At 44.7% G+C, this 26,749-nt stretch overlaps 1 protein-coding gene across 4 annotated transcripts in view; it reads right to left on the reverse strand.

The window, feature by feature from the left end:
- TBX4 (T-box transcription factor 4) overlaps positions 1 to 26,749 on the reverse strand; it is a 722,013-nt gene that overhangs the window by 504,693 nt on the left and 190,571 nt on the right. The gene's annotated exons all lie outside the window — the stretch shown is intronic.

Raw genomic sequence — 26,749 nt, forward strand, 5'->3', positions numbered from 1 at the left:
TTAGTTTAAGGTGTAGCACTTGACATGTAAGCTATAAACAATAATTTCTACTGAACAGCTGTGGCTGCAGGTTAATGCTTTGAAACTTGGGAAAGATTCTTATTAACGAGCCACGTATAAAAGAATACTTTTTAGCTCAACAATTAATGGAATTGTTTAATGTGTGTATGCACTTAGGGGCATATGTATCAACATCACCATTTGCGATTCTCAAATAGCGATTTTTAAAGAATCGCTATTTGAGAATTGCAAAACGGGATGTATTTAAAAAATTGCAAACTTTTTGCGATTTCTTAAAATTCCTTAATTGCGATTAGCAAATTGCGAAATCGCAATTAAGGAATACCTGCCCATTCATTCCTATGGGCCAGGAGACCCATAGGAATGAATGGGAAGTAATTCTCAAATAGCGAATCGCAATTTGCTAATCGCAATTTGAGAATAATTTCAAAGGTGCAAGGGTGTCATGATGACACCCTGATGCACCCCTGAAATTAGCATGTGTGTGCATATGGCGCACATACATGCCCTAAGGGCATGTATGAGCGCCACGTGGCACTTTGTAAAATTCAAAAAAGTGCTTTTTGAAAGGAAATCGCAAATTACCACCAACTAGAAGTTGGTGGTAATTTGCGATTTCTTAAGGATAATTCGCACAACATGGGTGCTTTTTACATATCATTTAAGAAATCGCAATTTGCGATTTCTTAAATGCTTACGCAAAATTAAGAAATCGCTAAATTAGCAATTCCTTAATTTTGCGATGGGATTTGCCTCATACATCCCGATTACCGATTTTTAATCGCAAACGCTGTTATTTTGCGAATCGCAGCGTTTGCGATTAAAAAATCGTTTCATACATATGCCCCTTAGTCCTTTAGAGACACTGGCAGCTGAAAATGGATCCTTAGGCTATCCGTTGCACATGGCTAAGATGGTGTACTAGATTTTACAAGTGGAAATGTAATATCTTTTTATCATTGTCTTCTATTTTTAGTACCCTTTTAATCTTTTTTTAACGGTTTTAATTAACTGATACATATAAAGAATTATTAAATTCAGGCAATAAGGGACTCTCACACAGCCCTGCAAAAAAAAATCTACGCTAATGGCAGAGATGTAAGTCTACTCTGAACACATCATAGGAAACTCTCAGACAGATGGTGGAAACCAAATGTACTTTCGCCACAATGATGAAGACAAATTTATAGAGTGCACAGATGCTCCTGGGAGTGTACCGGCACAATGAGGCCGACCGTGACAGCTCTACAACTACAAGTACATGGCATGCACCGGGAGATACAGACCTTAGAAGAAAGGGCAGAAGACGCGGAAGGGTGGTCTCGCCGCAACAGTATATTAGTGGTGGGCCTTCTTGAGCGAATAGAATCCCCTTCGGTGGAGTTGTTCCTAGTGGGCTGGCTGCTCAAGACGGTACTTCCAAACACTCAGTCTGAATTCTTCACGGTTGAAAGAGCCTACGCAGTGCTGTCAATGCCTTCCCCTTCAGGTCACTGAACTATCGGGACAGTAATGATAGCCTACAAAAGGCCAGTACGTACGGTCTCTGGGACTTAAAGGAACATGAAATCCACATCTTCCACAGTTACATGACCCTGAAACATTGAAAGAGGCAGGGTTTTTTTCGAGGCCAAACTGATGCTGAAAAGTCTAGTGATACAATATGGCACACTACAAAGAATTTTTCTTATCCACCCTGCATGAAGCCTGGACATGGCTGAAGAGTGCAAAGCCATGATGTAGCCCTTATCCGGAAAGCCAAGACCGAAATCACATGGAAGCAATGATGTAGACAACATGGGGGCAGCTGCCCTCAGGGTTCCTGACGAGGGAGCAGGCTGCGGCGAATAGGCTGGCGCTGGCCTCCAATATCCACACTTGAAGAGAACCAGTAGGTCAATCGGAATCAAGCGATGCAGAGGGGACAACATCTGGAGGACCGGGGACACTGATGTAGGTCCCCCCTATATCGGCATATGAACTAATTTGATTCTGGTGGACCAACTGATGATCAACATCAAGGGAAATCCCTGCTTGTCTCTCGCACTCAAAGAGACATATTTGAGGCCATTCAACTGGATTTTACTGACTGACAGCCCGAGACACAGCTGTTATCCTAGACAAGGTGGAGTGTTAGCATCACTGCAGTAGACCACAAGATCACACCCCCCCCCCCTTGAAACTTTGCAAAGATGTAAGTATATATGCACCACAGTTAAGTTGACGTGTTTATTTTTGGTTCATTTATGATCAGTTGGTTGAATCGTATTTTTCCTTCACGAGGGACAATTAAATGTAAGGATGGCTTCTTGTACACGTTTTTAAACAATTTTTCTGTTGAGTGAACATGTGCACTTCATATTTTTTCAGAGGGCCTTTTTCCCACACACCACTAGCAGGGTGTTGGTTGCAGGCATACTGCAGATGTTCTTTCACTATCCCTGGGGTGGTTGATGAAGACACTAACCGAGGGCTATAGTGTTGTTTGTTTTTAATGATCTATCTGACATGAATTTTGAGTGCCATCCCCTGCCCTTCAATGATGAGAAGAGGGGTTAGTGGGATTGCATTCCATTGGCCTATTGTGGAAGTTTTACGTGAGGTGACCAGGTGCACCTGGTGAGATACTACATCTTTTTGCCCATAAACACCCCCAGTCTTTCTGAACCAGATGACGACAATGGTTAGTACATACACAGTGAAGTCCTGCTTTTTGGGGACCCAATTTATCTGTGAAGTTTGAAAAGTCTCTTGTAGGGGTGTGGGAAATAGTTTTTTTTTTTTTTTTCGCTATCACTATTTCCTTGGCGATGCACCATAGGGTATATTTCTTCCTCAGGCAAAGAAAAACATAATGGCCTGCCTACAGGAAACACATATGTCAGCCCCAGAATTACAGAAGTTAGAGTAGCGCTGGAGAGGAGAATCACAAGGCACTGTGTTTTCAGATTTCTCTAGGGGTACGCTGATCGAGATTACACCTGGGGTCCCTATTACAATCATACTGATGGTAGTCAATTGGGAGGATAGATTCACAATAATCAAAGGGGAATTGGACGGGGTGCCAATACTGATTGATAGTGCGTATGTACCCAATACCAGACAGGTACAGTTCCTCTACACCCTATCCATGCACCTGATTCGGACCATTGGGACTCTTCGACTATGGGGGGAAACTATAATTTAGTGTTCGATTGTGGCCTGTATCGCTTGTTACCATCCCCCCATCGGGTCCAGGAAGACAGCTGGTGCAGGGTTTCCGCACATGGGCTATTAGATGGGAACTAGTGAATCAGTGGAGAGTGGTACACCCAGAGAGCCGTGCATTCTCCTGTTATTCAGGGGTACGTATACTACAAATGAAACTAGATAGATTTATGGGCTCCACAGAGTTAATATCATACGTACCGTCAGTGACAGAGGAAGACATCTGCCCTGTAATAGCTGATTTGATCAAGGAAGAGGTTCTAGTACATATTGTTAATATATTTAACACCCCAATTCTTCTGATATGCAATGTGGAGAAAGCTAACATGTACAGGTACGTCCAAGACTTTAGGGCTCTAAATTATGTGGGGATCCCTAACTTCTCTGTGGTCTCTAGCCCTGCTTCCATTCTCTCCTGCATCTCTTCCTTTTTCCAAGCACTAAAGAAGGATTTGGACATGTTGGTTTTCCCCTCGGAGGAAGGGGAGGGTTTACTCTAATATGATGATGATTTACTGTTCAAATCTGTCACTCTAGATCAGTGCAATGAGGACTCAGTCAATCTCCTCACCAAACTGATTGAGGAGGGACATAAGGCTTCAAAGGAAAAATTGCGTATTTTGCATTCCCCAAGTGCAATACCTGGCCAAATGATATATGCTGGCAAGCGCCACCTGTTCTTTGAAAGAGTTTAAGCCATGGGTAAGTTACCCTGCCCTATCCTGTAATTATTTCCCAGCCACATAACTCTTTAGGATGGCAGAGTATTGGAGACAATATATGTTGGGTTATGCTGAAATGGCCTAGGCTTTACAAGAATTTCTCAGAAAAAAACACCTTCTGAATCCTTGCAGTGATCTAGTGAATCTGAAAATGAATTTGTAAAAAATAACACAAAAACAAGCAGTGACTTCCATGTTTGCCTTGTGGCTCTCTGATTATGCTAACCCCTTCACTCTGTATTGTCATGAACAAAACAGATTTGCTCCTGTGGGGCTGGTAAAGTGTCATGGAGATCAGAAGTGTATTACTCCTCAACTTTGTATCTAGTCGCGGCTGGACTTCCACCTTGCTCATAATCTGTTGGTGCAAATCTTGTTGAAGCATCTGAAATATTGTGCTAGCTCTCATCTCTAACTGTTGCAGTCGCTCATTCTATGGTTGTGTTTCTCTTACTATAAAAACCCAGTATCACTATGGCATGGTTGTCCTGATATTAAATATTGTTTTTGTCTGCCTCTAATATTAATTTGCTCCACTATCCTGCTTTGAATCCCGCTATTCTGATGCCTAGTCTTGAACATGGAGACCTACATCACTGGTATGACCACTACGGACGTTACTAATCCACATATTGATTTAACTGACGGGCCCATCAATGAATGTAATTGAATTTATTTTGGGGATGGCTCTTGTCTCAGAAATGAGGAATGTACCCTAGTTGCACTGTATATCAAGTTGTGGAAAGCTGTAACTTACCAAAAGTGAAAAAAAATTCCAAGTTGCAGAGCTCATCGCTCTCACTTGCGCTTACATTCTTGCCAAAGAAAAGACTGTTAATGTGTACACGGATTGCGTTTGGAGTAACGCATGCCTTTGGGCTCTTATGGATGCAAAGAAGTTTCTTGACTTCAGCAGTTACCCCTATAAAAAACAGGCAGTATGTTCTGAATTGTTTGTATGCCTTACAATTGCTGGAAAGGGTAGCATTGAAGTGCGCTGCTCACCAGCACCCTCATGATAATGTTTCAAGGAGCAGTGTCCGATTATATTCAGCTGCTAAGAATGCTGCTTTGCCCAAGCAATTACCATCTCAGGGAGATTGTGATTAATCCAGTTTTATTATCTTCACTGTGCGTATCTTACTCCTAACAGACGTCACCGAGCAGGGCACCTTCAGAGTTCCGACTGCCCACGATGCACAGACACGCCCACAGACTTTTACCATATGACCTGGTCATGCAGGGTCATAATGATGCACTGGAAGCGAGTGGTTGAGGAGCTGACTAAGGTACTGGGGTGGGAGGTTCCCCTTACGCACCGAAACGTAAACTTGGGAGTGATGGAGGGCACAGGAGGAACAAGAGCAGACAAGGCCTTCTTCTTAGGTACAGTCAGTATGTTGGCTAAAAGGGATATTGCCGCTAAATGGAAAAACTCCCTTCCGCCCACGATCTCCCAATGGAGCATACGGCTGGGCTGGTGTGCTGCGTAAGAGCAACCGTTGTACAAAGCCCGGGGTTGCCCAAATAGGCGCAAGAAGATATGAGGCAAGTGGTTGGGCATGTTGCTAAAAGGCAAATGGGATTGGCTTTGGTTTGAGATATGGTCTGCGTTGTAATATATATTCTAAGCAATGAGTTGCATGGAAATTATGTCACAGCTTTATGTGTTGGCTGAGTGTACACCTTGTTAAAACCCAATAAAATTGAGTATCACAAAAAAAAGAATGCTGCTTTGTCTAAAACTGCTGATGTTGCTGTATATGTCGTGAATACTGATCTGTTTCCTGTGCCGATGATAAAGATTTGTCTTAACTGCAAAAGAAAGCCTCTGATAGTGAAAAGTAATCCTAGATTAGGCAGCAGTGTTAAAGAGACCCAGAGCGGGAGTGGAGACACAGCATTGGGTGTGTGGTTGCACTAAAATTTCTACTCCCATTCTTTCCAGTTTGTATCATTGAACAGCTTACGTTGGTAGGGACAGCATGATACCTGCTGCTGCAACCCATTAGTATGTGCCCTTCTTTTCTTCTGTTGCCCATTGTTGTGTTGTGGCCAACCCTGTGCCGCATGCCTGGCATTTAGTGCTGGAAAAGGAGGTAAGGCCACCCTGCTGCTCCCCTTTCGGGCTCCTTTGTTCATATCTTGATTGTGGGTTTCAGCTACCTAAATGTGTGAATTACTCCTCATTGTGGTATGAATGTTTTCAGAATGGGTGGAAATGTACCCCTATGCCCGAACATATGTAATTACTGTACCAACCCAATTCAGCTGTGATTGGGCAATACGTTTTGAGTCTGCAGTAGTGAAGACAAATCTGAGCCTGTTGGAAATAGTCATGGGCCAACCCATGATGCTCCCCTTAATTGCCTGTCTGCTCTGCTAAACTGGATCTGCAGTAAAATGATGATATTGTTTTACAATTTTGCAGAAAACTTATAGAATGTCTCTACAGTTTCCATTCTCAGGTGAAAGATATCTTACCTGAGTGTCCTACGGAGGCCTGCCACGCCTCCAGGATTGTGACAGGGTATACGTCCTCATATATCACAGGTAGACTACTCTGCAGCCTCACTGGCGTGGACCTTATTGAGACTGCTTATCATGAGCACAACTGTTAAATGCAGAGAACTGTTAAATGCAGAGGGCTGGTGACTTAGACCTACTCTTCTCTCAGCAAACGAGTCAGACTTTCTAGAAACAATGCTGCTCCTACTGCTGTTTCAAGGACTGAGCCTATCCCTGGAGTATCTTCTGAAACTATTTCTGCCATAAACTTGTCACCTCCTGGTGGGTCGAAGTCTCCGTGCCTATCTCCTTTATATGCTCCACCACCACATGATGATACCCCAAGAGCGTCTTATCATTACGGCATCCATCCGCAGTTAAGCAGCTTCCTCCTTCTAGATACATGATTCTGCTGTGGGTCTGGCCTGCTATCTTCCTTGCTGCTTGGAGGGTCTGGCTGGTGGTGGGGTGCATCTTCGTAATGGAATTATGGAATTATTCCAACATCGAACTGCGCTGATGCCACTGCTTGACCTACATGTGCGTGCTGGAAAAATACAGGCAGACCATTAACTCTTCTTTCTGCTGTATTTGCACACACATGCCTGGTGATGGAGGAGATAGCATTCCTTTGATCGTCGTGCCCAAAAGCTTCAATGACCCTTGCCTTTAGCTTTTCCTCCAAAGAAATTGACTGCCAGAGTGTTCCAACATCTCCCACTCTTCTTTCCCATGCCGTGAAAGGTTTGATAATCCTTTTACACATAACATGACAGACGTGATTCATCTCACAATGACCGAGGATAGCTTTATTTGTGAGCATTGGGGAGCAAATGTCTCCATTATCTTTGTTGGACATAGCCAATGTAATTTAACAGTAGAACACATGCCTTTTGATTTACCTCACTTTAAGTGACACCTTACCCATGGACTGTTGTTTCTCAAACGTCACCCCTAGGGAGGTCATGCATATTTCATTTGTAAATCACAAGCTTACCCGTGGACTGGGACTTGTCCCGGGAATATGCCCAAGGCTGTCTTCCAGCTATAAGACACTTTGATAATCATGCCGTAGAACGAAGAGGAATAGATGGCCTGTTTCAACTACCTCCTGGTTCTTCTCCACTATAATTCCCATGTACAGTATACCGGCCTTTGAGGTATGAAGATAGTTCGTCCTGATTGGGGTGGTTATCCTGATTGCTATTAAATTGATCCTGTGCATCACCAAGCACTATTGCAAAAATAAAGGCACTGCCAACACATTTTATATTGTGTATATGAAGTATATTCTCTCCTCAAGGCTGCTTTGCCCTTCCTGGAGAGGAAGATCTTGCCACCTGCACATTAGATACGTTTTCTCTGAGAATAAGTTTCTGTCAGGTGATCATGCTTCATTGACTTGTACTGAGAGAAAATGTACATATGCTAGGTTGATTTTATTTTGAAATTTAGCTCTTAGCTCCAATTAACTGTTTTCTGGTAATTTGAAATGTCAGTTGTCTTTGATCTTTTGCTTTGCTATTTTGCAATAAATGCTGGTTGGATTTAGAGCTGCCTGACTTGTTGTATTATTGGTTTGTTGTTTGTCAAACTGTTCTCAGGATTTGTAAAAGAACACTGTCTGCCCCCTGATTTCGGACTCTGCCTTAAAAGGAACTGTTCTTATCATGAAGTGTTTGAACAGGCATTCTTTGAAAAAATGATTTATTTGATGAGGGGGTTCAAAATGGAAAACGCATTTTCTTCCTCAGCCGATTTCGTCACCAGATTATCAAGCTGTGTATCGGCCAGTTTATTGCTTATGAATAGAAGATAACCCTTGTGACTGTGCTATCTTCCATAGTTTCAACTACAAGATCCTTCTGCCAGGAATTGATGTCCCAGCTGACATTAAGGCAGCCCTTTACAAGTCAAAGGTGGAATTAGAAAGACAAGTTAGTAATCGTACGTAACCTGAGATGCATATGCGGCATAAGTGTTAAGCCTCAAAGCAAAATATGGTGCAGAGTATCCTCTTTTGAAAACCCTGCCAAGATGATTCCTCCGAAGACAAGAAGGATACTGATGCTGTACTTGTCAGTACAGTATTCACTTATTGGACTTGGGGAAAATACTCATCAAACTCTTCCAAATGATATCTCTTTGGAAATTATGCTTTTTCTAAATCTTTCCATTCTTTAAGCACATTGTTTTGTATCACATCATGAAAAGGTAGAGCATCTGCTCGAGGGGTTGTGTATTGTGCAAGAAACACTCTCCCTCTAGCTTGGGTTTTTCCTGCAATTTTAATACATCTTTTGTATGCGCCATGAGCGCCAATACCTGCGGCCCATGGATATATTTTCCCTTTTGGGCCATCATCCATATCCTAATAAGTTTTCATTCTCTGTCATTTTTTATTGTCAAAAAGGAGCACATCATGATTACACAGGTAAAAGAAAACAAAGAATTAATTCAGATCACATGAAAATAAAGTGTTATGCACTTTTCCAATTAGCCCCTATGAACTGCAGAGTGTATAAATTCATTCTAACAAATTGGGCCACATTCCAGATGAATAAGCGGTATTTAAACCACCGCCCTCCTAGACTTTGATTACCAGCCTAATTCATATAGCATATGCTGAGATCACAAATTAATTACTATTGCACTTTATTCGTATGCATCAAGTACCCACGTTAAACATAGTCTGCATGTCCTCCCATCAGGCAAAGTAGGAAGAGCTGTAAACAATTTGTTGGCCTGAAATAATAACTTAAGTCACCTTAACCATGAAGTACATCTGCCCTCCTGATAAAGAATGGAGTTCCCCTTGACCTGTGCTGCTAGATCTGTGAAAAAACAGACCACAACTTCCACTTGACCGCTTTTATGACCCGGCTTGACCGAGTAGCGGTGAGACATTTAGTGGGGCAAGCCAGTCCCTCCAGCCGAAATTGTCTTCGACCCATGCTATAATTGGGGACCAGATCTGGGCCCTCTGCTTTCAAGCACGCCTGCTCTTGCATGTATACAAGGTTCTCTCTAAATTGTGTGTACGAAGCAGCCGAGAAAATTACTGCTGTATCGTAGGCAGTTCCCTCTCTTTCCAGGCCGTAGCTTTCAGAAAGCATGCTACTGCAGTGGAAACAAACATGAAATACAGATGCCCCGAATCCCCTGAAACACAAAGGTCAATCCTAAATAGTATCAATGATGAGCTAATTTACACCTCAGTACTTTTAAAGATCTTAATCCACAGATCCTCAATGCCTTTTATTAACGCCTGCAGCTTTGTGCAGTCATAAAACATATGTATCATATCAGCAGGTGCCTTCCCACACCGGAGACATTTATCAACAGCCCGTCTGCCCCAGCTAAACAGTTTAGCAATTGAATATAGTTTTAAAATGCTGAGTCTCCAGGCGTGCTGTTAATTGCATCTTCATCCCCTTCTCAATGTTAACATCCTAACCCCTTAGTCCCCCCCCCCCATGTAGCACCTTGGGATTCAATTGTAATTGCCAATTCCGATTTTTTTAAAACCGGTTCCAGATCTTAAATGCTGCTCCCATCATTTTGAATTTAACTTTTTGTTGTAGCTGGGTTCAATATGTCTTAAAAAGCAGCCCTTAGCTCTACTACCCAGGGCTAGTTCATAAATACTTGGGGGACCCAGAACTAGGTGCCTGATGGTATCCCTTGGCTGAAAACAGATTTCCCATATGTTGCAGCAATGCTGCCCAGTAGCACAACTTAAAATTGGGAACGGCCCACCCCCCTTGGGCTCTCAGAAGAATCATATATTTTAAAGTCCATCACGCCCTGGCATTTTGTTAAACAAAATTAGAGCACAAGGCATTAAGCTTTTTAAACTATGATGATTCCAAATCCAAGGGTATGGCTCTAAAGATATAAAGCCCTTTTGGGAGAAACATCATTTTTAGTCCATTACAACGGCCAACTAGGGAAAAACGGAGTCCATTGATCCACTTAAGGTCTTGGCTAGCCTTCCCTAAAATTGAATCCGGACTCAATTTATAGATAGAGCCGACATCCATCGAGATTTGTATCCCCAAATACGTGGTATTAGCCACCCTCTGATTGTCTATCAGGCCGATGTCACTTGTACAGACTAACTGGGTCTTCTCCCTATTTAAGTCATACCCTGAAAGTAAACCAAATCCTCCTAACGCTCTTTCTATTTCTACTAAAGTAGTCTGGGGGTCAGGTGTTAGCACCGTTACGTGGTCTGCATATGCTAATACCTTAGTGTCAAAGCCATTCACACTCTGGTTTTAGCAACCGAATCTGAGCCAGCTGATTTATAAAAAAAGGTCAATGTAGGGAGCGAAAAGAATGGGAGTGCAGGGGCAACCCTGCAGTGTACCCCAGAAAATCTGAATCCTGTCTGATTCCTGACTCATTTATTTATTTATTTAAAAGTTTTGTACAGCGCGAACATGACCCAAGTGGGTATCAGAGCGCTTTACATACGGTTGATGAAGACATAGGAAAACAGCTAAAGGATAAAAATCAAGGTAGAAGTAGGACAATAAGCAACAAGAGCAACAAGCATTGGCATAGCCAATAGGTCTCGCCTTTGGGACCTTATAAGTGTTTAGCCATGCAACAGTTGCATAACTAAATACTTATAAGGCCGCGAAAGTGATCACGATCAAACATTAAAGCGGTGCGGCCGCGAAAGTGAAAGTAATCGCGGTAAAGCGCAGCGCGCGCGCCCACGCACATGCACTGTAGCTCTAGGCTGGCCTGGTAGCACTTTTTGGAGCCCTCTCAATAAGTCTCGCTAGACCAGCGCATGCGCTGGGTCAGGCGAGACCTAAAAACGACATTTATGATGGACAAAGGAGGGGAGGAAGAAAAGTAGGGCAATATACATCAAGAGCAAAAATGACATTATGGCAGGCGACAATGGGTCGCAACAAATGACATGTAATAGTTTAAACAGCTAAACTGGCTCGATGCAAAAGGAGAAAAGAGGAGAAAGACCCACAGTTTGAAATTTAGCGAAAGGGTGAAAAATTAATACTTTGATAGCCTTCACTAGGCCTGGCCCAAACCCTTTATGTCTAAGTACACCCCAGAGATACCCCCAAGACACTATTGCATGCCTTCTCGACATCAAGGAGTATCATGGCCAAAGCATCACCTACAGTCGCGGCCATGTCGAATACTGCAATGGCCCGGCTTACATGGTCAGTAGTCCCACGCCCAGGGATAAATCCATGTTGCCATGGTGATACTACTTTGGTCACTATCCTCCCCATAAGAGTGGCTAAGATCTTTGAATACAATTTTTTATCTGAATTGAAAAAAGGTATCGGCCTGTATGGCCCTGGGTTATCTGGAGGCTTTACTTTTTCCACAAAAAAACCCCTAAAATATTGGTACCCCTCCAGGAGGCTTGTGGAATTCTGTCTGACTGGACTCCCAAAACAATTCTAATAAATCCATATCTAGTACTGAAAAAAATATTTTATAAAAATCCAAGGGTAGCTTACCTGGCCATCCGCTTTGCCCGAGGCCAATTATTTAAAGGCATTGACTACTTCCTCCAGGGTTATATCTGCATCTACTGTAGCGCCCTGCCCTGGATCTAAGTCATCATCTTTGACTGATTCAAGAAAACACCCTATCTGGCCACAGGAAGGATATTTATCTGCCGAGGATATCCTCCTGTAGTAATCCTTGAATACTTTAACTATAGATTTCAAAGTAGTGGCTATGGTCCCATCACTACCGGTGATTGAGTCAATTCCCCTATCTGCCTCCTGCTGTCGAATACGCAGGGCCAGTATTCTGCCGGCCGACTCACATTATTCATATGCCTTTGTCCTATGGGCCTGTAATTTCTCTTCCAGATTCCTTGAATAATGGCTATTAATCATAGCTTTCACTATCATAATTTGTTAATGAATCTCTTAGCTGTCCTGGCCTGTATGTATCATTTCCATACACTATGCCTATAGAGTAGTTACTTCATCGCATAATCCCTAATTTCCTTAATCTGTTATTTCAGATGGAATGATGCAAAACTGGTTGTCTCACCCCTCACCCTTGCCTTAAATACACCCCATATTGCACATACAGAAGCACTATGTAGATTTATTTCCATGAACTCCCCAATTCATGTTTTTCATATGGTCTATGTATTTTGAGTTTAATAGTAACTTTCTGTCAAATGTCTAATTGCCAGGCGTTTCCCTGCCCCCATACCCAACAGTTATGGTCCGAAAAAATCTTTGAGAGTCTTTTCATGGTCGATGTCCCTACCATCCCTGAGGATATCAGAAAGTAGTCTAAACGGACATTTTTTTATGTGGGTGCGAGAAATACATGTTGCCGGGATCAAAGGGATTCAATTTCTCCCATATCTCAACGAATCCATGACTTCTCTCAAAAAGCGATAATGCCCGGCTTTCTCTCTGTGTATTTATTTGTCTGCTTGCTGCTGTAACCAACAACGAGATGTATATTAAAATCTCCACACTTAATCAGGGGTGTTGGCCATGAAGCTAGCTCGACCTCCAACTCCTCCCAAACTGCTGCCATGTCAAAATTAGACTTTTGTATAGAGAAGATGGTAAACTTGAGTTATGAAACCAACCCCCCCCCCCCCCCAGTTGAATCTGTTTGTGATGTGCATGCTAACAGGGAATAGCCCCAGACCTGTAATAGATCCCTCTTATCCCAGGATAGATGATTCTCCTGCTCACCTATGAAATCCGGAACCCACATTCTAAGTATTTCAGCAACTCTATACTTCTTACACTTATCATTGAGCCCACAGACATTGACAGAACAAATACTCATTTCACCACCCTGAATCCAATAACATCTATGTAGAGCCTAGCCATCCACTGACTGTATACATTCTCTCTAAACAACGCTAGGTGATCCTCCAGTCTGTTCCCTAATTCCGCGGCTCTGGACAGAGCCAAGAGCCAAATCTTCACATAATTTCTCTTATCCATGCTCACTTTTTGTTTTTTTCTTTGTGCACTACCCCTCCCACACAACCCCCTCCCCCACCCTCATGTCACCCAGCCCCTTCCTATCCCCCTGCCCTTCACACTCCAGTGAATCCATCAGACCACAGATAGGTCTGCTGGAAATGGCCGGGCTCTCTCTCCATGCACCCCCAGAGCCATCGAAAATGCCTTGCAACAAAATAAAAACGAATATACTGAAGAAAAAAAGTATGAAAAAAGAAATGGAAAAAATGAAACATTTCGTACCAACAGTGCCACAAACATCAGTTTGCCTGAACAGTCAAAGTTGCTCTTGCCCAAGCTGTTGGTTCTTTTCTGTGATTAAAAATGGAAGTTATAGATCATGGTGAAGCTCTGCCTGTTAATGCTTGCCATCCAAGAACTCTTTAGCTTTAATTTAGAAGGTGAACACTCATGTTGTATTATTCCAAATGATCTTACGTTTCACAGGATTGATCAAAAATGCCTGTGCGCCCCGTTTATCCTGTAAAAGCCTGATTAATTGCCTGAGCCACCATCTCTGCTCCACAGTTACTTGGCAGAAATCAGGGCAAACAAAAAACAAGCAATCATCTACAGTGTGCTTGCCTCAGCAAAAAATTACCTATGTATATTAATATTGCTCTGGGTTTAGCAACATTGCGATTCGCCTGGCTCATTACCATAGAAATTCAATGAGCGCCTTGAATCTCATTTGGACAGTTCCAGCCCTGAAACTTGGGAAAGGCTCTCTGGAAAAGATCAATTAGAAATGCTCTTGTGTCGTTCCATCCTTCCCCTCTGGATCTCCTAGAACTCGAAGATTATTTCTCCTTTGGCGGTTTTCTGAATCATCCAGTCTCCATTGCATATCTACTAGTTGCTTTGCAAACCTTAGTAAGACCTTTGGCAGCAGCGATGTCCGTCTCCAGAGCATTGGTTCTCAGTTCCAGATTAGCCATTCTTTCAGCGATTGTGGGGCATGTTTTGGGACAAAACCCTGCTGCTTTCGGTCTCTGCGCGAGGTTTTTGTCACATGTCTCATCTCTGTTGGACATAATGGTCTTATAAATGAGTTCCAAAGTCAGCTGATTCAAATTCAGAAGGACCCAGGAATCACCAGTATCTTCTATGGCTGCATGCGCCGTTTTTTTTAATTTATTTTTTTAATTTATTTTTTTATTTTATTTATTGGCATTTCAAAAAACAACATTGCATACAAATACAAAAAAAAACAGCCAGTCATTTGCTTATGCAATACAGGGTTGCAGTTCCATTACAAAGTCATGTGTACTCTGATCTCATTGATATACATAATCACTCTGGAAGACAGTCCCAAACCAATGGTAGGTGTAGCCAGTATAAAGGATGCAACATCGCCCTCAGCGCAAGAAATCAGATCAGGGTATAAGGCCTCTAAGATTGCAAAATACAAACAGCAAATAAGACAAGCAGGTACATTTACATTTAGTCACATCTCCAAACTTTAGTTCACACCTCACTCTGACCCCTGCAAGGTTAATCTTGGGGTCCTACGGCGTCCATGGTCACTTGATGCTCACGGGCCCACACCACCAAAGATTCCCATATATCCTTGGGTCTTGAAGCAGAGGGCATGAGTTCCCAAAAATTGGTCAACTGTGAGTGACCAAACGTGATGTCTGTAATCCAATCATTCTTCCCCAATGTATGGCAATTCGTCGCTTGGCAAAAAGAAGCAATAATGCATGCAATTTCCTGAACTTGGCAGGAGTGTCCTTGACATTTCCCAACAATCCCTGCAAAGGAGTGTGGTCCTCCGCCAGTCTAGTTATCTGGTGAATGATGTGGAACACATCGGCCCAATATTTCCCTAATCTGGGGCAGTCCCATGCAACATGTAGAAACCCGGCTGGGGCACTTCTACATTTCCAGCAACTGTCATCCTCTTTGAGACCTATATGATGTAAACCAACAGGTGTCCTATAAAATCTGTGTAAAAATTTGAAGTGGACTAAACGAAGTTTGTAGTTCAGGGAAAGTGCTGTGAGTTGACTGCAGCAATAAAGCCACTGGTCTTCTGCATGCGATTATATTCTGGTGATTAGTCTGCGAGGGGAGGCTGACTTAAGAACATTTTCTAGGGCACTAAGGGTAGGCGGGGCGTCTGGAAATGTATCATGTAGAGATCGACATCAAATTTAATAAACTCTCAATAATGGATCTAAGTTTACCCCTGGATCCGACACATACTGGGTGACGTCATCCGCATATAGCGAAATTAACAGGCTATGGGCACTAAACCCAATTCCCTTAGCCGTATGGGGTTGCCTAATCCATGCCACCAATGGTTCCATCGCAATCGCGAATAGTAAAGGGGATAACGGGCATCCTTGTCTGGTACTTGGTGAAATGCTAAAGGGTGCCAAGAGGAGCCCATTCACTCTTACACGTGCCATCTGGCGTGTGTACAGCAGGCGTATTAGATTGATAAATAACGGACTAAACCCCATATGGCCAAGTACTGTAAATAGATATTGCCATTTCAAAGTATCGAATGCTTTTGTAGCATCGAAAAACACAGCGGCTGCCTGTAGTTCTAGATGTAGGTAATGTAACACCGAGAATAAAGGCCTGAGGTTTTGGGACGTCGACCGTCCAGGGATGAACCCCGATTGGTCTGGAAGGGCCACCAGTGGAAGCAATGGCTGCAGCCTATTAGCTTCACCAATATTTTGACATCTACATTTATTAGCGAGAGTGGCCTATAGGAGTCCAATTCGTCAGCAGGTTTCCCCGGTTTTAAGAGGGTAATTATAATTGCCTCCCGCATTGACTGGGGCAGGCCACCTGTTTCACGGGCTTCTTCAAACAACTTGAAGAGGTGGGGCACTAGTTCCTCAACATTTGTTCTATAAAAAGCAGTGGTTAGGCCATCCGATCCTGGGGCTTTATTTAATGGTAGTCTTTTTATACACTTTGCCACATCATCTACTGTAAAGGGACAGCCCAAGTATTCTCTATGCCACTCGCTGAACCAAAGTAGTCCAATCGAGTCCAAGAACGGCATCAGGCCTTCCGGACTTGATTCCTGTGAGGTAGAATAGAGCTTGGTGTAAAATCTGGAGAATTCGTCAAGTATAGCCTTCTGTCCCCTGACTATAAGGTGGTCTTCAGTTTTTAACTCAGTAACGAATGCAGAGGAACGTGGGGGTTGTAACATTGCTACCAGCGTCCTCCCTGGTCTGTCTCCCTCTCCATAGCGTCTAGCCTGAGCGTGTTTACCTAGGAATTTTACTTCTCTGTGTGGCTCTTCCTCAAATTCAAGTAGTCTTTCTTTCAGCAGAGCTAATTTAGCTGACTCGCCTGATGCATAGAATTGTTGCTCCAATTCTCTAATCTGTTTTTCAAGGGAGTCTAGTGTTCCCCGAATGGCCTTCAGCACCCCCGCTTGTCATGCTATACAATTCCCTCTTATTACAGTTTTGAAAGCTTCCCATAGTGTAGCGACTGTGTCTACAGAGCCTGTGTTTAGTGAAAAATAATCATTTATGCCCCCTCTAATTTCTTCTTTAAAAGCTTAGTCTAATAGGGCGTCTTGGGGTAGTCTCCAAGTAAACATCCTTGGTATAGAATGTGGTAGTTCTAAACGCAATAGACATGGTGCATGATATGACAAGGATCGGGGAAGATGTAGGGCCTCTATAGTCCACGTAGCCACATCCCTAGAAACCAACCAATAAGCTAACCGTGACCATGCCTTATGATATTCGGAAATGAATGTTCCTTCCCTAACCTCCGGATGGACCCTTCTCCAGACGTCAACCAAGTCTCCATCTGATAGTATGGCATTCAGGGTGGTGCTAGCCAAGGGATGTAGTGTTCGTGATATTCCTTTCCTATCTAGTACATCATCAAGAATGGCATTAAAATCTTCCCCCCCCATATAATAGTATTGCAATGTGTCGCTTTCACTTTAGCCCATACAGTTTGAAAGAATTCCGGTGTGTCCGTTTTGGGGCCATAGATCGCAACTATCACCATTGGGTTACTAGCCAGCATGCCTTGTATTAATACATACCTACCCTCGGGTTCAAGTTGTTGTGCACCTTCCTTCCAGTCCAGTTCCCGTCTAACCAATACAGTGACTCCTCTAGCATAGTTAGAATAGGTAGAGGAGTATATCGATCCCCATCTGGTATGGCGCAGTTTAGGTGAGGCAGGATTATTTAAATATGTCTCCTGCAGCAAACAAATATCAATCTTATGTCTGAGTAAATAAGAGTGTACTAATCTAGCTTTCCTACCATAATTTAGCCCACAAATGTTCCAGGTGAGAAAGCTTAAAGAGGACATCGGGCATCTATAACAGCATATTGCGAGGAACCATCAAGAGCGGAGCATAAGACTTTATGTAATACAACATGACCAGTAACAGTTACTTTAAAAAGCATAAATCTGGCAAACCATAAAACGTCCCCTTCCCCCAACCCACCACCCACTCCAACCATCCAATCAGGTTGCAGAATACCCATCCCAAACATTGCTAACGATACAACTACTATTAGGAGCTCTCCCGCAGAGGCGTGGTGTCACCGGCATACTCCCCCGATTTCTCAGGGTGGCCAAGAATATGTTGGTAAGTCGTTTCTAACTCTTACAACATTTTAAAATCTTAATTCTCCAAATCGCCGATATCAAATGCAGTAGGCGCATAATTACCCCTTCAGATTTGAACCTATATCAATTAAACAGTTTACGGATAGCCCCAACAAATAGCACTGGCACATGTAAACCCCGCAGAACCAGCAATTAGTCTCAACAGCATTATAGATCAAAAAACCCAATATGAAGAAGCATATAATGAAAAACAGCGGTCCATTTGTAACAATCAAAGATCAAACCATGTCGTCTGAAGCCGCCTTCGTGACGATCAAGGGCACGCTGGAGCACGATCTGCATCAGTCATTATCACTTAGACTATTCTCTTCAGTTGCCGACCCCTTGGAACGTTGTTTAGGCGCCTTCCCTCCTATATGCTTTGCGAATTTGAGGGCAGATCCAGCATCCGTGAAGAAATGATCAGATCCATCATAAGTCACTTTAAGTTTTGCAGGATAGAGAAGTGCATACGGAACCTTGGCCTGCAGCAGTAGGCGCTTAGCTTGAAGAAATTCCCGCCTCGCCGCCTGCACTGTGGGGGTGAAGCCCGGGTAGAAGGAGATCGTGTTGCCCCCATAGGTTATTGTCCCTTTACCCCTGGCGAGACGTAAGACAGCGTCCTGATCTTGGTAGTTTAGCATCTTGGCTAAGATGGGTCTAGGGGCGGCGCCCACCAGCGGTCGAGGTCCCAGAGCACGATGCGCCCTCTCCACGGCGAAGACTGGTGAAAGATGCGGGTCAAATAGCTCGTGGATGAGGTCTGCCACGTACGTCTCCATCTTCGCAATGGCTGTAGTTTATGGTACGCCAGTAATGGGGAGGTTACTCCGGCGAGACCTAGCCTCCAAATCCTAATTTTTAGCGCGTATTATGCCAATCACTTTGTCCATATGGAGGAGCTGCTCCTCTGTCTCTACTTGAAACTCACGATAGTTCGAGGCCCTATTTTCAAGCATGTCCAGCATAGTCTTGTGTACTCCCACCTGCGTCTTAACAGCGTCCAATTGGGAGGTTACCGTATCCAGTTTGGAGTCTATATTACGAAGACTGGTCCGCATCTAAAGCATTAAAGTACGCAAATCCTCCCACTGGTCTTCCGCGGGCTGGTCCTGCTGCTTCTCCATTCCTGCCTCTGACTCCTGCTCCGCAAGCATCGTGTTACTTCTCTGCTCAAAATTCAATTTCGGTTGTTTTGCATCTGGCTTCCCCATCGTTCAGATATTCGCAGATTCAGGCTCAGCCTGCACTTTGCGCTGCTCTGTCCTATTAAACAGGTGATGGAGTCCGATCATGGCACCGCCAAATCCACCGCCCAACTCCCTGCGCCGGATTGTTGCAACGTTGTCTTCTCGTCTTCAATGGGGCCAGAGTGGCAAGGGGGGAAGTGTGCAATAGGAGGGTCAAGCAACGCAAGGTGACTCGCCTCCCGGTTTGTCAGACTTCACCAGCCGGGAACCTCGGTCACAGAACAGAGGGGTTGTCTTCTTACAGCCCAGGAAAAGGCTTCCCCTCCAGGTGATCCCAACCTCTGTTCAGCGCAATGGACAATCACCTACTCCCATGTGCCACGGACCGAAGGCCACACTCCGAGCAGCGCGGTCGCGGCCCTCAGGATTTGCTACCATCCACCACAGTTCACCAGAGCCTCAGCAAGCTCCGCAGCTCCCTGGCGTGCAATTCCACAGCATCGCTTACTGCATATAGGGCGCAAGTTCATTCAATTATAGGGCGCCACATCCTCCCTGTAGGAGAGTAGGATCTGCACCTTATGTTCCCCCCACTTTTTTTCTGATGTTAACACTGGTTTGTGGCTATAGTCTGGCTGGGACCCTGCTAATCAGGGCCCCAGCCTCTCTGTTCTCTCTAAACAACTTGGAGTGCATATTAGATGCACTAGTGATTGGATACTGTGGTACCTTATGAGCCCCTAGTATATGGTACCTTAGGTACCAAGGGCATAGGTACTTCACAGGCCTACCAGGGGCTGAAGCATGTATTATGCCACCCCTGGGAAGCAGACTAAATCTGACACCACAGGCCTGCTACTGCAGCCTGGGTGAGGTAGTGTTAGCACTCCGCACTGAGATATAGGTACACTATATCTCTACCTGCACACACATATAAACCTATCAGTCACCCCTAAGGCAGGCCCTATCAATCCTGAGGGCAGGGTGCTTGGTTTCCAGTAACTGGTGTGGGAGTATTATCCCTCCCTTCTAAAGGGATAGACATGTACCCACTGTGGAAACACGGTAGAATCCTAAAGAGCCCTGGCATTACAAAATGGATGCCACCAGTCACAGACACTGGGCTGCTCTCCTGCTGCTGACCGAAACTCGCAGTGCAGGAGGCCCAACAATAGGCATACTGTCACAGGGAAGTGTGGTCACCTCCCAGACAGTGTTTAGTGTATTGGGGCTGGGTGGGTGCACTCCTAGAGTGCTTTGAAGTCCTGCACTGGGGGAGCAGTAGGCTCCTCTGTGCATATGCCAGCTCAAACCGGTTCAGGGGCTACCAGCTCCTGCTCTGGCGCGGAACTGGACAAAGGGAAGTGGGTGTAGCCACCCACTCCCCTGACCCTCCCATAGGTGGGGTCATAGAGCTAGTCCCTCCCTTCCTTGTAGTATAAGTTAGGGAACCCTTGACATTGCAAACTAGATATCCCTGGACGACGCTCTGAAGATGAATCCTGGACCTTCGACGTTCCACTACCTCTGGAAGACTGAAGAATCTCCCTTGGAGTCAAGGAGTGACTCCCCTGCTTGGCAGGCACCCAATCTTTTAATCAACGGTCGCAAACTTTCCCGCTCCCGCCGGAGTTCGAATTCCCTGCATCCTAAGAAGAGAATTTCCTGACTTCTCCAAGGCCATCGTGAGTCCCTAGGGACGCTGAGGCGAGTGGACCCCACGAGTGGCGAGGAACCGCATTCCCTGGGTACCGTGCACTATTTTCAAGTGCAACCCCTTCACGACGTTCTACGAACCTGTGCTTTGGACCACGCGTGATCCAAGCCTCCAGCAAGATTTCCACCGAAGAGCAGAGGCCTACCCGGTCCCGAGTGACCGTGGGCCCCTGTTGAGTGAATCCTCCCGAGGCGTCTTCGCGATCCCTTGCCGGTTGGCTTGTGGGTCCCCAGAAGACTTTTCTACAAATCCAAAGGGCTCCCCTGGTTGCTCCAGGCCTGCCCTGACTTACCCTCGCTGGGTGAGTCCCTCAGACCTTGCTGGTCTGCACCGCTGACTTTTTACACTTTCCATGAGACTTGCTGTTGCCAAGGCTTGTTGGCTCCAATCTGGTCGCTGACACCGCAGTAAGCTGCAGACTTCGTGGGACACGTCGAATCCAGCTCCTGGTCGTCATCGACGCCTCCTGGACCTCGTGGCTGAAGAGTCAAGACACCCGTGATCACCTGAAATCACCCGACGACTCTGGGCATCCATCTTCCTTGCCCCGGGTCACTGCCAAGTGACTTTGAACACTGTCCCCTCTGCTTTCAGGTCTTCTTTCTTCTGAATCCAGGCTTGGATTCCACCGGACACTTCTCCTGTCTTCACAAGCAGCAAGTCTTCTTTGGCTCCCATTGAAAATGACGCAGCGACCCGACACCAAAAGACACCTATGCACCCGGCTTCCCTGGGTGAGGTAACTCCAGCACTACGGTGCTCCTGTGGGTGTTGGCTCTAGAACTACTTACCCTGTAAGTGACTTGCTTGTAGACTCTCCCGAAGTATCCTAAAACTCTAAATTTCCAATCGCGACTTGCTCCATTGAAGTCAATTGGGATCCGCGGCTGTGTTCTCACACTGCATGCGTCTCCCGTGGGTCCTTTACATACCTACCTTGGGTGGATTAGTGAGGCCCCAGCGCTTCTGAAGTCCCTAGGCCTTGTCCCTTCTCAAGTCGTTATTCTTAAGTCTCTTTTTTAGTATATGGTCTGGTACGCCCCTAGGGCCCCAGCCATATTTGTGCTTAACTTGTTGTGAAGTGTTGATTTGTGCATATGTCCTTGACTTCTAATCTAATAAAGAGATTAGTAGAGTGTGTCTAGTAATAAATACATATGTATTTTATATATATACCTGTGTTGTGTCCTTTCATTTAGTGATTCAAGAGATTATAAGGTAAAACAAGCTGCTTTACATTCCTCTTAAGACTTAGCCTGAAGGCTGCTCTCCACAGCTACCACTAGAATAGCTTTCTTTTAAAGGTTGTCTTAAACCTATCTACCATAAGAGTCGAATTGTACTGGTGCAAGGTGGCCACTTTAACTTGTGACCAGCATATACCAGGCCAACTTCTCACACTCCCCATCAGTCGCTAGGGCCCAGTCGCACACGCCTTCTCCCCACAGCCCGGGGTGCAGTTACTATAATTATTAGTGCCTCGGTTAAGTGCCGTACGACCTCCGGCAATTCCGACCAGCTCCTCCATCTTACCTAGAGGCAGCCGATCTTCTGCCGTCTCGCATGGAGGTCAAGGCCCATCACGCCTCTGAAGCTGCAGCGTCGATTTTGGCGCAGTCCGACTCCTGTACCCCTCACCAGAGCAGAGCGGGTCTCTCCCGCTGGTCGGGTGTCCTTCGTCCGTCGCCAAAGCACATTCAGCGGTAATTTTCAGCTCAGCGGGGACCGCACTTCACGGGCTGTACACGAGGGGTATGTTTGCATGAAATATGCTCACCAACTGCCAGGATAATGTAAGGATAGTGTCTTGGCCGGCGGAGCTCGCCTAGCTAGCAGTCATTTCGCAGCACGGCAAGCCACGGCCCCGGCTGCATGCGCCGTTTCATGTCAACATTCCCACTTTAAATACTTTCTGGCTACTGTCTGACGTGTACCTCTTCTACGAGCCATGCAAAATGTTTATGGAATATTGCTCTCCTGGGAATCGCTAGATCCGCTCAAGATACTGCCTTTTGAGTCAAAGGCTGTGTCCGAGTCCACATCAGACCACTGTGCCCTTAGAAAGTGAGAAAAATACACCTCTGAATCAAGGTCCAGACCACTAGGTTTAAGGCAGGTCACCTCCTTTTTGTGTTTGTCTGTGTGAAGCAGGGTGTTTAACAACCAAATTGGTGACAAGATAAGCCTTAGCTGTCCTTAGGCTGATAGCTATCGCCTCCGACTTTCTCCTGCGCTTTCTCTGGCATGTCTACCCCGCTGCCAGTGTATGATTTATTATCCTGTACATTTATCTATTGCATCTACTTCATTTTGTCTTGTATATTTATCTGTTACATTTTATGAATTTTATAAAGGGGGAGGATGTGTGATATCTTGTATATTTATCTATACATCTTCTTCGTTTTCGCTTCTATATTATCTTTGCATCTGGTTGGTGGTGATACTTGGTGCGAATCCATTGTGCTTTGTACGTGTGGGTTTGTATCCCATCCTTGGTGCCAAAATGTAGTAATAAATGATCCAGTAGCCGAGATGTAGTTTTATTAAGCCTTAGTTGTAACTTGGTAAGTTCATGTAGAGCAGCCCCACCAGGAGCAACCTGCCTGCTGCTCAGCCCATACTCCAACTGTCACACCTCACCTCACAGGCACCCAAACATTCCATTCATCATCACCACACCAACATTCCACGCAGCACATTCACACTGGCTGAACAGCTAGGGAAAAAGCTACAGGATAAATACATATACAGGATACTACACAGTGACTGCTAAGTCCAGAGTATAGTCTAGCACCTGCTGCTCCCCTATTTCACACAATGAAAACTGGCTGAGTTACCTCTGAGTCTCTGGCTGTCTACCCAACTGGTAGCGTTATCACTGCGCCCACCTCACAGCTGTGGATGTTGTCTCAGGACCCTCCTGCTTAGGTAAAAGGGAATATGCCTCCTTCTTAAGATCACCCTAGCTTCCCCAGAGGTTTCTGGAAGAAATCAGCAATTGAGTGGCAGGTGGAGTGGGATCATGCTTTCCTTTCTTGTCAGCTGCCTCTGGTTTCAGCCCCGCCGGTTGCTCCGCCTTGCTGTACTTGTAGAGCCTACAGTGATACCACTGTGGCCCCCCATCGTGCTAACTGGAATTGGAAAACTCAGTGCGCCTAATCCCCCTCTCGTCTTTGTATTGCCGGTGCTAACACCAGTCAACATGGGCTCCATACATTTCATTGCACGCCGTTAAGGACGTCTGAAGTATGCCGAAATCAGCTTGTTTAAGTGCACCTCCCAGTAGGAGCTTTTTCAGGGCTGCAGCATGTTCAGTCTTCCTGACCATCTCCAAACCCAGAAAATCCAATACACACCGAATGGCAGCCGCTGCACCAGGGAGCATGCTCAGTGTCTTCAGTCACAGCTGACTCTGGCAACAGCCAGATGGAGAGAGCTACACCCGACAGCTGCATGCACTTACCATCTTGCTTTGGCAGATTGTGTCTACCCTGACTGCTTATTTGACCTTTTCAACTTACCATCCATTCTCTGTCTTTTGTCCATCGATTCCACTGTTGCTGTATTCACAGCTTCTTTTATCAGAGATTTTAACTCTGACCTTATTAAGGAAACCACCTCTTCTTCCAGCTCTGTATCTGTTGCTGGGCTGTTTCTTTTTGTGAGCTCTTCTTATGCTCCATAATTCTGCCATGAACTACAGCCATTTCTCTAGACAAAACAGAGACGTTGCCAGCTGCCGAAAGCATACTATTTCTAATGAGCTACAGGACTTGACACTTCAATACGTATGAAATCCCCAACCAACACAAATTGAAAATTGTATGTGATTGCATCCTGTACTCGGCCATCTTCTTCATCCCTATGCATGCTCATTCTGAGCAGCATTCAGTGACAAGGGAGCTGTCATGGCTGTACGCCACCAGCTTTGCTTATCTGCATTTACCAAAACAATTCAATTAACAAACTTAAACTTTTCTCTCATTGAAACTGAGTCCTGGGTGCTACAGACTGGAATCAGCAAGATGTAGTAGCAGTATGAGGATCTAACCTGATGCTCAAAATGCAAGTAAGACTAGTTTAAAGAGCAAACTGGCATGGAAAGGGGTTGTCTAGTGGTAGGGCCTCCTCAATTATTTGGACTGGGACGAGGTGCGCTAAAGAGGAGGTATTGATGATTCTTCTTCCACCTTTTTGGAACCTGAAGTTGGTGCTTCCAATTCAGACAGGTACTTAAGGATCTGCAATACTTAAGTAGAGGGAAGTGTAGATCAGCGTCCTACTTGATCATCCCAAAAAAGCTACTACTTGTTGAGTATGGGGTACTTTTCCCACAATGTGGCAGACCCTCAACCTTTTCTCTTTCTCTCCAGGGCAAAATCAAAGACTTGATGCTCAGGTAATGGAGAGACTTGGAGCACCTTAACATCCCACGTGTTTGACAATGCTGATAAGGTGCTGTCAAGTTCAAACAAAATTAAGTCCGTTCTGGCTACGCTTATTGGGTGTGCATCAGTCAATCTGGAAGATTCTAAATATTCTGATTCTGTAAATGTGAAAATTGAGAGGACACTGAAGAAATTCTATGCTGCCAACAACCTGAAATTGCTAGCAGGCACTTACGCACCTTGTTGCACAATCTCTGCTGAAGGATTTTGAGTACTTTTCTGAATTATTGTTACACATCTAACCACAAGTTAAATTTCTTTTGAATATATCATGTGACACAATTAGGGTTTCAGCTTTGACTAATGGTGCCTCAGTTTCAGCTAGACGCCGCATATGTTCAAGAGACTGGAAGTCTGTGACTTCATCCTTTCTGGAAGTTACTTTTCTGGAAAAAGAGTGCTTGGTGAACAGCTTGACCAACCAGTGTTCAAAGCCTTCAAATACAGGAAACATACCCTGCTTTACAAAGGAAAATCCTCATCTTGCTCTTTTGGTGATTCCGACAGGTATTCCTACTAAAGACTTTTCTGTAGAAGACTCTTCAGCCCAGTAAGATTGAGAGAAAAATCTGAGAAGTCAAATAGGTATTTTCAGCTAGCATGGCAGAAGAACTATAGCCCTCGACTAGCAAGGTAAAGGAGAAGATCGGCGTCCTGTTGGAAGTTGTTTTCAGCACTTCTTGAAGGTCTGGGAAGCAGATTCACTGATCCGTGGGTGCAGAATAACATTCACCGACGATAGGTTATCAAGTTAGACTCTTTCCCTCCAAGTTCAGGTTGCATCCCTACGCCTATCTTCAAAAACAAAGCCAAGAAACAGGACTTGTGAGAAGGAATTATTGTTATCATTGTCATTATTAAAGAAACTAATTGTAAGACCAGTCCTACTTTCATAGCAGGGTGAGGGTTTTCACTCACCTGATGGAGAAGGTGTTAACAGGTTGCATGCCGGTACTTAACCTAAAGGCTGCAACACTTGGATGAAGAACTCTCATTTCAATATAAAATGATTGCAGAAAATAATACTGATGTTCCGGCCTGGAGACTTCCTGATTACCTAGTATCTACAAGATGGATATCTCCTTGTGTCTATCTTCCCAAGTCATCAGTGGTTTCTGAGATTTGCAGTAAAGAAACATCACTTCCAGTTCACAGTGCTTCCATTTGGTCTGAAATCAGATCCCAAAGTGTTCATGACAGTCTTAATGCTTCTGGGCATTCTTCATTAGGAGGGTACATCCTTCAGCTGTACTTCAAAGATTGGATGATTCATGCACATTCTAGAACTCAGATTGTTCTGGACAGAAATGCAATCTTGAAT

This window comes from Triturus cristatus, chromosome 3_2 (genome assembly GCF_964204655.1).
Source record: "Triturus cristatus chromosome 3_2, aTriCri1.1, whole genome shotgun sequence".
NCBI lineage: Eukaryota > Metazoa > Chordata > Amphibia > Caudata > Salamandridae > Triturus > Triturus cristatus.